General features: G+C 38.2%; 1 pseudogene; it reads left to right on the forward strand.

Moving 5' to 3' along the window:
- The first annotated feature begins 240 nt into the window (after positions 1–240).
- LOC138829970 (T-complex protein 1 subunit eta pseudogene) lies at positions 241–1,829 on the forward strand (annotated as a pseudogene).
- The last annotated feature ends 10,094 nt before the right edge of the window (positions 1,830–11,923 follow it).

Here is an 11,923-nt window from a genome sequence, read left to right on the forward strand (position 1 = left end):
CGGTTATGGAAGCAACCAAACCTGCTGAATTTTGGGAAGTGGATTTCACAGAGGTAAAGTCTGGAATGTATAGTCTTGTTATGTGTTAGTACTAGTGGCCACTTGTTCAGACTGGGCTGAGGTCATAGTAGTTTGTAAAAAAAATATGGGACATTGGCTTTTCGGCAAGAGGCATTGTGGGATTGCTGGGCAGCCTGGACACGGACAGCAGAATTGGGGGCCACTGAATAAGTTTACAAAATGATACCCACACCAGTTATCCTGCTAAAAGAAGGGACCAATAGCTCTCAAGGCATCCCTCAGACTTTGAGTAACATCAGTGCTAGCCAGGTGATTGCTGAGGCTGTAAGAACCACTTTGGGTCCCCGTGGCAGAGAAAAGCTTATTGTGGATGGCCGAGGCAAAGGAACAATTTCTAATGATGGAGTGACTATTCTGGAACTTCTTGATGTTGTCCATCCTGTAGCAAAAACTTTAGTGGACATTGCCAAATCCCATGATGCCGAGGTAGGAGATGACAATACCTCCGTGACCCTACTGGCTGAAGAGTTTCTGATGAAGGTGAAACATATATGGAGGAAGGTCTCCACCCTCAGATGATCATCCCAGATTTCCACACAGCCACACAGTTGTCAGTTAACAAGATCAAAGAAATTTCTGTGACTGTGAAGAAAGTAGATAAAGTGGAACAGAGGAAGCTGCTAGAAAAGGATGCCATGACCACTCTGAACTCCAAGCTCATTTCCTAGCAGAAATGGTGGTTGATGCTGAAATGATGCTCAATGAATTGCTGCAGCTTAAAATGATTGGAATTGAGAAGGTCCAGAGTAGAGCACTAGAGGAATCTCAGCTAGTAGCTGGGATTGCATTTAAGAAGACTTTCTCTTATGCTGGGTTTGAAATTAGTACAAAAACCTCATGATTGCCATTTAAGTGTTGAGCTGGAGCTGAAAGCTGAGGATAATGCTGAACTCAGAGTCCACACACTGGAATTTTATCAGGCAATTGATGCTGAATGGAACATTCTCTATGAGAAATTAGAGAAGATTTACCAATCTAGAGCCAAAGTTATTTTGTCTAAACTCCCCATTGGAGATGTGTCCAGGCAGTACTTTTCTTACAGGGACAAGTTCTGTGCAGGCCGTATGCCTGAGAAGGATCTGAAGAGGAAAATGATGGCCTGTGGAGGCTCAATTCTGACCACAATGAATATTCTGAGTGCAGATGTGTTGGGTCATTGCCACGTGTTTGAAGAGACACAGACTGGAGAGGAGAGGCACAACTTCTTCACTGGCTTCCCCAAGGCCAAAACTTTGACCTTCATTCTCTGTGGTGGTGCTGAACAGTTCATGAAGGGGATAAAAAAATCCCTTCATGATGCCATAATGATGTCATAAGAGCCATCAAGAATGATCAGTGATGGCTGATGGTGGGAACATTGAGATGGAGATTTCCAACTACCTGCGAGATTACTCAAGGACTATTCCACGAAAGCAGCAACTGTTGATTGGCACCTATGCCAAGGTTTTGCCAAGTATCATATGCCAGTTGTGTGACAATGCTGATTTTGATGCCACAAACATTCTCAACAAGCTGTGGGCTCGGCATGCCCAAAAGGCATGTGGTATGGGGTGGATGTCAAGAATGAGGACATTTCAGACAACTTGCAGGCCTTCGTGAGTGAGCTAGCTATGGTGCAGATCAAGGCCTTGACAGCAGCCTCTGAAGCTGCACGCCTTATTGTACGTGTCGATGAGACCATCAAGAATCCCTGCTCCACTGTGGACACTCCTCCAGCAGCTGCCAGGGTCAGGGGCCACTTCCATTAAGATGAATCACTCCCTGGGTGGCAGGCTGCTGTGAATCTACTCACTCTCCCTAGTTTGAAATATTGTATAAAAGTAAGTGATAGTAATTGACCCACTCTAATCACTGGAGTTACTTAAATAATATTGAATACTTGGAATTAAAAAAATATGGGACATTGATTTCACAAAGGCAAAGTGATGTCACAATGGTTCTTGGTTACTATGAGTTTCACTAGTTCACCATGGGCACACACTAATATCCAACTGTGCTCCAATAATCAGTGAAGCCTGATAATCATCATTGCCCCATGGTCCGGTCTGCTCGAGAGGGTGGAGATGGTCACTGAATGGGGAACTGATGCTCCTGGAAGAGGTGTTATCTCAAATTTCCAGGGTGAGCTGTTCCAAACTGATTGGGCATTGGGCAGTTTGGGAAATGATAGCTGAATACAGTTAGCTAGGAGACCCTTTAGGGTGGAAAGGGGTATAGCCTATACACAGGCAGCATGTTCAACGTTACAGAACATAGAGAAAGATGGAAAACACCTGAAAGGAATTAAGTGGTGAGACAACATGAGAGGAACATTTTGGGAGGAAAAGACTTTGAGAGAGAGCAGGAGGGGAAGGATAGCAACTGGCCACAGGATCAGAGCATTACAAGCCTGTGGAGAGTGGAGGGGCCTGAACAGAAGTAGGAAGTGATGGAAGGCCAGGTCTGTAGCAAAGGAGGAAGGAAGGGAAAAGGAAAAAGCCTTACCCTGGGAAGTTTGAAACTATGAAGAACATAATTTTGGGGACTGGTAGTTTGCACTCCAATTGACAAAGGTTGGGGCTGCCCATTGGAGGTCTGAGGTTTGGTTGCTGAGACTAATAATGGCTCTGGGTATCCAGTGTAGGACATGGTATTTACAGGCCTATTTCTGTTGTAAATAAATTTCTTATTGTCTTACTTGTGCCTCAAAAGATTGTCTTGTGCTTAATAGATCATAATTATATGTGTTCATAGAAGTAGGTTTATATCCCAATGGCCACAAATTTTCCAAAATATTATAAGGTCATACTAAATGCTTGAAAAATTTTGGGATAGTGATATCATATTGTTAATGTGATGTCAAAGTATCAAGTCATAATATTTTGATGGCACAATTAGTTGGTGATGTCATAATTAGCATGAAATCACAATACATTTGTGATGACACAATAGGGTGGTAATGTCACAATAATATTGAGGATCTCAATTATAATTAACTCACAAAGATTATTTGAATTCACAAAGTGACTCTGATGCCTCTAAAGGCATTTGTCACAAATGTAATGAAGTCCTAACAACTATTTAATGTCACAATGTGACACAATGGTCATGATATGAGAGAATGATCATGATTTCACAGTGGATTTCTGGTAGCCCATTTCTGGTAGCCCATGAGATTGAATACTGATGAGCTCATAAAGAGCTTAAGATATCACAATGCCTGCATTTCACAAAATTTATGACAGGATAGGTTTATAATGTCACAGTGTGTGAGTGATATCACCTTGGCAATGTGACATCACAAAGGGATTGTGAGGTACAGTGGTTATGAGGTCACAATGATTTTTGGATAACCCACATGACATATTTGAAAAAAAATAAAATCACAGAATAGGTTTTTATGTGTCTATGACATCACAGTGAAAATGTAATGTCATAATGCTATAATGCCATTGTAGTTTGATAATGACACAATGAATTTATGATATCAACGACAATGTGATATCACACTGGTGATGATGTCACAAAGGTTTGTGTTGTTACATATATATATATATATGTAACATATATACGGTATATATGTTATATATATATATATATATATATATATATATATATATATATATGACCTCAATTGTCAGTAGTTTTCAATGAGGATGTCGGTACACAAAGGGACTGTGGTTTTTCAAAGGAACTAAGATGTCATAATAGGTTTGGAGTGTCACAATATGATTGTGATATCATAATAGCAATGTGTTTTCACAATTTGTGGTATATCATGGTGATGATGATGTCAGAATTGGTTTTTGATGTCACAATGAGTTTGTAATATCACAAAATGTAGAATTTGAATGCTAAGAAATCAACATGAGGACTGAAGTTCAAAGAAGGAGCTTGAAGTCCAAAGGTGATGAATTTTCTTAAATGTTATGAGGTCACCATAGGTTTGTGAAAAAACAATGGGACAGTAATATCAAAATATCAAAGTGATGTCACAACATCATGTCATAATGTTTTGGTGTCACTATTTACTGGTGAGGCCATACTTGGGATGAAGTCACAATAGGTTTTTGATGTCACAGTCGATTCATTATGTCACAATGGCATGCCACATCTCAGTTGTTATCAATTCACTGTGTATCAGTTCAACAGGGACTGTAATGATTCTAAAGCCTGTTTTGTCCCAAATGTGATGAAGTCCTAACCTGTATGTGATGATACAATGTGACCCAGTGGTCACGACATCTAAAAATATGATGTTCCAATGATCATGATGTCACAGTGGATTTCTGATATCACTTGTCATATCTGAAACCTTATGAGATTTAAAAGACTTTACCATCTCATAAAGGGTCTAAAATATCACAATGGGAACATGTAACATAAGTACTGAGGAGAGAACAAGTATGTAATATCATCATAAGTTAGAAATATCACAATGGCAATATGATATCACAATGATTATGAGGTCACCATGGTTTTGTGATATCAAAATACATGTGCCACATATGAAATAGAATGCTATCACAGAATAGGAATTCACAATGTGTATAGGAGGACACAATGACAATGTGTTGTCCTAATGAAATATCATATTTGTTATTTTAAATGAGCTGATGGTGTCATAAGGACATTGTGATGTCACACTGGTGATGACACAAAAGTCTTGTGATGTTACAATGTCATGTCTGAACTCAATTGTCATTAAAACAAGGACATTATACACAAATAACTGATGTCACAAAGGCATGTGTTTCTTCACAGCAACTCAGAGGTCCTAATAGTTTTGGGAAGTCACATCATTATCATGATGTCACAGTGTTGTAAAAATTAGTTGGTGATGCCATACTGGTGATGTAGTCACAATACATTTGTGATGTCACAATGTGTTAGCATGTCAGAGCAAGTTTGTAATATCATAATGACATATCCAATTTCAATTGCTACTAATTCTAAATGAGGATATGAGTTCACATAAAGAGATTGAAGTCCCAAAGTGCATGAATTGGTTTACATGTCATGAGATCTTTCTAGGTTTTTGAAAACATAATGGGACAATGATATAAAATAGTAGTATGATCATGAAGCCACATCGGCCATGTTATGTCACAATGCATTGGTGATGTCACAATGGTGATGAGTTCAATTGGGTTGATACAGGCACAATGAGTTCATGATGCCACAATGAGTTTATATTACAATGACATGTGCAGTTTGAATTCCTACTAATTCACAATGAGGTTAGGATTTCATAGAAGTAGTTGAACTTCCAAATCCCATGAATTTTCTAAAATGTTAGGTGTTTATAATAGGTTTGTGAAAACACAATGGAATAGAGGTATCACAATGGCAATGAATTCTCAAAATATCAAGTCATAAAAAGTTTTTGATATCACCATTAGTTGGTAGTAATGTCACAATGGATTGCTGATCTCACAATGGTATGCCATATCTCAATTGTCATTAATTTATAAGGAATATATGAGTTCACAAAGGGACTCATGTCTCTAAAGCCATGTGTTGCCACAAAGTTGATGAAGTCCTAACAGGTTTGCGATGTTATAATGTGACAGTAGAGAGTAACTGAGATGTGAGAAAAGCCATTTGTTTTTTCAAATGTGCTAAGCAGAATAGGCTTGGGTTGTCACCATGTGAGTGTGTTGTCAAAATGGCAATATGCTGTCACATTTTGTGATGTCACTGTTGTGATGAGGTAACAATGTGTTTACAATGTCACAAGTTTATCATATCATAATCACACTTCCTATCTCAGTTGTTACCTGTTCACAATGAGGATACAATTTCACAGAAGTTGCTTCAAGTCCCAGTCCATTAATTTCCTAAACTATTATGAGATCATTCTAATTTTATGAAAAAATAAGGTGACAGTGATATCAGAATTGCAATATGATGTCAAAATATCATTTAATAATAATGTTTCTAAGTCACAACTAGGTGGTGATACCATACTGGTAATGATATCATAATAGGTTTATGATTCCACAATGAGTGTGTGATCTTACAATGGCATTCCAGATTTAAATTGTCACTAATTCACAATAAGTGAATGAGTTCAAAAAAGGACATGATGTCACTAAAGGAATGTCTTTTCAGAAATATGATGAAATCCTAACAGGTTTGTGATGTCACGAAGTGAAACAATTGTCATGATATTTAGGAGTGTAATATCAAAATAATTTAGAAATCATAGTTTATTTCTGAGATCACATGAAGTTCCTGAAATATTCTGTGGTAGAAAACAGACTATCTCACAAAGGGCATAAGATATCAAAATGGCAGCAGGTGACATAATATGTGAGTAGAGAACAGGTTTTTTGTTTTTGTTTTTGTTTTTTGGGGGTCTGTTCATGGGGCCTGAACTCTGGACCGGAGACCTCAGCTTTTCAGCTTTTCAGCTGAAGGCTAGCGTTCTACCACTTGAGGCACAGTGCCACTTCTGGCTTTTTTCTTTTTGCTTATCTGGTGCTGAGGAATCGAACCCAGGGCCTCATGCATACAAGGCAAACGCTCTACCACAGAGCCACCTTCCCAGGCCCTAGAGGACAGGTTTGTGATATAGAACCAACCCAATGCCCTTCAGTAGATGAATGGATCAAGAGACATATCACAATTTGTTGGTGATGCCATATTTTAGTGTTGAGGTCCCAATAGGACTGTGAAGTCACAATGGTTTTGTGATATGACAATGACAGCTAATCTGAATAGTCGTTAATTCACAATGAGTGTATGTGTTCACAAAGGACTCTGAAGCCTACAAAGGTATGTGTCACTTGGCTATCTTTCTTTCCTATTCAGAGGAGTTTCTCTTTTAGTCTTTACCCCACTTAATTATTAGGCAGCTGTTTCTTTGAAGATTTGTTTTTGGATGATTTAATTATTTGAGTTCCATATATATTTTAGATATGAGACCCTTGTCTGTTTATGGATAGTGAAGATCTTTTCCAACCCGAAGATTTCTATTAATCTTGCTAGCTATGTCCTTTGCCATGCAGAAGATCTGCAATTTCATGCAATCCCATTTCTCCGACCTTTCTTTGATTTGTGGAGGATGCAATGCTTGGTAAGAAATGTATGCATTATCCTGCCCATGTAATTGTAGCCCCTCTGTACAGTATGTTCTCAAATAAAATAAAATAATATTTTATAAAAAAAAAAAAAAAGAAAATTTCGGCCTGTGCCAAGGAGACCTAGGGTTTCTCCTATTCCATCCTGTAATGTTTTCAGAATGTCTGCTTTGACTCCAAGGTCTCTGATCCCTTTGGAGTTGATTCTGGTGCAGGGTGATATATAAGGATCTAGCTTTAGTTTTCTGCAAGTACTTAACCAATTTTGCCAGCACCATTTATTGAAGAGGCTTTCTTCCATTCTATTTTTTTGGCTCCCTTAACGAGGATTAGATGGCTATAGGTCTGGAGGTTCATTTCTGTGTTTTCAACTCTATTCCATTGGTCCTGATGTGTGTTCTTGTTCCAGCACCAAGCTGTTTTGATTTCTATGGCTTTGTAGTAGAGTTAGTAATTTGGTATAGATATTCTTCCAGCATTGTTCTTTCTGTTCAGGATCATTTTTGTTATTTGGGGTCTTTTATTGTTCCATATGAATTTTTGGATTGCATCTTGTATTTCCTTGAAGAATGAGGTTGGAATATTGATAGGTATCACATTGAATTTGTAGATTGCTTTGGGAAGTGTTGTCATTTTCAGGATGTTAATCTTTCCAATCCAGGAGCATGGGAGGTTTTGCCATTTTCTAAGTTCTGTTTTAATTTCCTTTTTCAAATTTTTAAACTTTTCATCATAGAGGTTCTTCACTTCTTTGGTTAAGTTAATTCCAAGGTATTTTATTTTTTGTGGGGCTATTATGAATGGAGTTGCTTTCCTAATTTCAGCTACACTTTTCTCATTGTTGGCATCCAGAAACGCCATTGATTTTTGAGGGTTAATTTTATACCCTATCACTTTGACAAAGTTTTGAATCAGCTTGAGTAATTTGGGAGTGGAGCCTGTCGGATTCTTTAAATACAAGATCATGTTATCTGCAAAGACGGAGAGTTTTACTTCTTCTTTCCCTATTTGGATTCCCTTTATGTTTGCACCTTGTCTTACTAGGCATTCTAATACTAGATTGAAGAGCAGTAGAGAGTGGACATCCTTATCTCGTTCCTGAGGAAATGGCTTTAGTTTTCCACCAATAAGTATAATGCTGGCTGTAGGTTTGTCATATATAGCATTTATTGTATTGAAGAATGTTCCATGGATTCCTACTTTTTCCAGAAACTTCATCATAAAGGGGTGTTGGATCTTGTTAAATTCTTTTTTTGCAGCTATTGGGATAACCATGTGGTTCTTATCCTTGCTCCTGTTGATGTGATGAATTACATTAATTGATTTGCGTATATTGAACCAGCTTTGCATCCCTGAAATGAATCCTGTTTGTGTGTGATTTTTTTGGATAAATTGTTGAAGAGGTTTGGCCAAAATTTTGTTGAGTTTATCATCGATACTCATCAAACAAATGGGTTTATAATTCTCTTTATTTCATGAGTCCCTCCCTTGTTTTGAGATTAGGGTTATGATGGTTCCGGGGCTTCTCATAGATGGGAGGTCTCTTATTTCATTGCTTGATATGGACCTGTAAAAATGGCTTAACTCATCTTGGTTTAGTTTCGGCATGTCAATATTTCTAGGAGAAGGTCCATTTCTGCCTAGTTCTCATACTTATTAGCATAAAGTTTTGAGAAGTATTCCCTTATAATGTTCTGAATCTTGGTTTTTTCTGTGGTGATGTTTCCATTCTCATCTCTGAGTTTATTTATTTGGGTGTGTTCTCTTCTTTTTCTGATAAGATTTGCTAAGGGTCTGTCAATTATGTCAATTTTTTGAAGAAACACCTCTTTGTTTTTTTGTTTTTTTTCAATTTTTTTATTCTATTCACTTATTTCTGATTTTATTTTAATTATGGCTTTCCATCTACTGGATTGGGATTTATCTTGCTGCTCTTTATCAAGGAGGTTCAGATGTCTCATTAAGTGGTTGGTTTCAGATCTCTCCAACTTGTTGATATAGGATCTCAGAGCTATAAACTTGCCCCTGAGTACTGCCTTTGCTGTGTCCCAGAGGAGCTTGTAGTTTGTGTGTTCATTTTTGTTGAGTATCATGTATATTTGAATTTCCTTTCTAATCTACCATGACCCAATCATGATTCAGCTGTGGCAACTGGGTCCTTCCTATGGTTCTTGGATTCTCAGTTTGGGTGCGGTTTCTTGGCCTTTATTGTGGTCTTGTTGTTTTTCTATGTTTAGGAAATCTTTAAGAATCTTTGCAGGGCTGGTTTGGTGGAGATATATTGTTTCAATTTTTTTATGCTATGGAAGGTTTTTATTTGACCTTTGTTTATGAAGGAGAGTTTAGCTGGGTACAGAATTATTGGTTGATAGTTGTTTGTCTTTAGGGCATGGCATACGTCATTCTAGGCTCTTCTTGCTTTGTTTGTGTCTGTTAAGAAATCTGTGGTGATTCTAATTTGTTTCCCTTTATAGGTTATTATTTTTTCTCCTTGACAGCTTTAAGGATCTTTTCTTTGGTCTGAATTGATCCTGTGTTGGAGCTAGATGCTCAAGCAGGCCTTTGTCAGTATCAAAGATGGGGATCTCCAGAATTCTGGGAGAGGGGTGGCCTTCCCTCTTCTGGTCCCTGAGAAGGAGTGAGAATGTCAGGCTTCTACTCACACCAGAGTTTTGGTTCATGAGTCGTCTCTGGTCTGCAAACTGCAGGATGAAGATGTCTGTTCCTTGTCAGTTCTTGCTGGTGTTGAGTAGAGTCTGCTCCCCTGCCGCATCTGGCACTTTTGTCCCGGACTCTCTGTGTTGCAGTTATGGTGGCTATGTTTGCTGCCACTGCTGCCACAGCTGCAGCCTCGGCTGCTGGCAAGTGCTCAGATCTGTCTCCTTGCCTGGATTTTCCCTCTCTGGCCTAACTCTCTGTCCTGTGATGGTACAGTGGTGTGATTCTCTGGCTTAGGACTGTTCACTGGAGCACTAAAACTGCTTTCTATGCGGGAGCTTGTTTAGCCTCCAGGTTCTCCTCTTCCATCTTCCTGGAACTTCTGAGGTTTAATTTTATATCCTCCTACTCTGCCAAAATTATGGATCATCTGCAGTAACTTGAGAGCGGAGTCCATCGAGTTCTCTCTATACAAGATCATGTCATCTGCAAAGAGAGGGGAGTTTTACTTCATCTTCCTTTGGGATCTACTTCTTTTTGCATCTTGTCTTTTTTTTGGTGAAAATACTGTACAGAGGGGTTACAATTACATGGGCAAGATCATGAGTACATTTCTTATCAAGCATTGTAGCCTCCTTTTTTTCCCCTTCCCATCCCATCCTCCACCTGCTCCCCCCTATAATTTCCCATGCCACCAAAGTTGTAAAGTTCGTTTTCATATAATGACTTGTATTTCTTACTGTTTCAATGGGTCCACCTGTATCCCAATTTAAACGATTTGTTTTTTTCTCTTCACCTTTATAAATTATAACAACATCAAATACAGTGAAAGCAGGGGTTATACCGTAGGGGAGGGACATACAAAGCAACAAAGAAATAATCTTGTAAATGTGGTAGAAACAATTGCATGGATAGGTTTCCCTTTATAAGTGTTTGACTTTTTTTCCGGACAGCTTTAAGGATACTTTCCTTCATCTCAATTGATCTTTTTGGGATTACAATGTGATGGTGGGATGTCTGGTGTTGCTCTGATCACTTTGAAATTATAATGGCTTCTTGTATCTCAATCAGCCTATCTTTTTGCATGTTTGGGAAGTTCTCTGCTAGGATCCTGTTAAATTTCCCAGATGTTTCACTTCTGTCTCTAGTCCCTCTTCTATATCCCTTAGCTTTAAATTAGGCTTTCTGATGGTGTCTTCTAAATGTTGAATAGATCTATCTCATTTCTTCGATCTGTCTTGAATACTTGTCTGTTCTTTTTCTAATGTCTAGGCTATGTTTAACTACAGAGATTCGATCTTCTTCATGGGCTGACCTATTGACAATACTTTCTACTTTGTTTTATTTTTCTTTCCTTTCATTTTAATTGGTCAGATTTGATGGCTTCCAATTTCTTGTTGCATCTTTGTTTCAAATATTCTATAGACTTCTGTAACGTCTTAATTTCTTTTCAGAGTTCATTCTCAAATCCCTTAGTTGACTGATTATAGTTTCTTTGGACTCCCTTTCCTTCAGTTGGCCTTCAATCAGCATTCCATTTTGGCCTCCATACATTCCTGCAGCTTTTTGTTTCTGTGTTCCATGATTGTCCCTATTAATCTCAGGCAATTCCACTATTAATTTTTGATTGGCTTTCTAGTGCTCATGAAATTCTTTAAGTAATCTTTGGTTAGTCTCATCGTGCTCATGCATATCCCTATCATGCTTATATTGAGTCTTTTGCAGGCTTTCAATCTTCACTCAGCAAGATTACCAGGAATATTTCTGGACCATTTGGGGAACTCTCCTCTGGATTATTCATTAACTGCTCTTTTGCCTGTACTATATGTGGGAGTTGCCATTTTACTTGTTTTTCTCTGGCTTGTTCTGCCCATTCAGTGCTAGAGCATTAATTTAAGTCAAGCATAATGCAGAGCCCTGTAGTTGCACAGATTGATACAATCAAAATGAAAACAGATATAATCTATTTCAACAGATACAACCTAGTTCAACAATAAATGGCTAGGGATCCATGTACTAAGAAAATAAAAACAGAGTCATGAGACCAGAAATTAATAGGTTGAGGGAGAATTGTGAGGAGAAAATAAGATTAGAGGAATGTGGGGAGAGGAAGAGGAGTG

The sequence above is a fragment of the Dipodomys merriami genome, unplaced genomic scaffold, assembly GCF_024711535.1.
Source record: "Dipodomys merriami isolate MVZ:Mamm:240054 unplaced genomic scaffold, mDipMer1.0.p SCAF_18, whole genome shotgun sequence".
Classification (NCBI taxonomy): Eukaryota; Metazoa; Chordata; class Mammalia; order Rodentia; family Heteromyidae; genus Dipodomys; species Dipodomys merriami.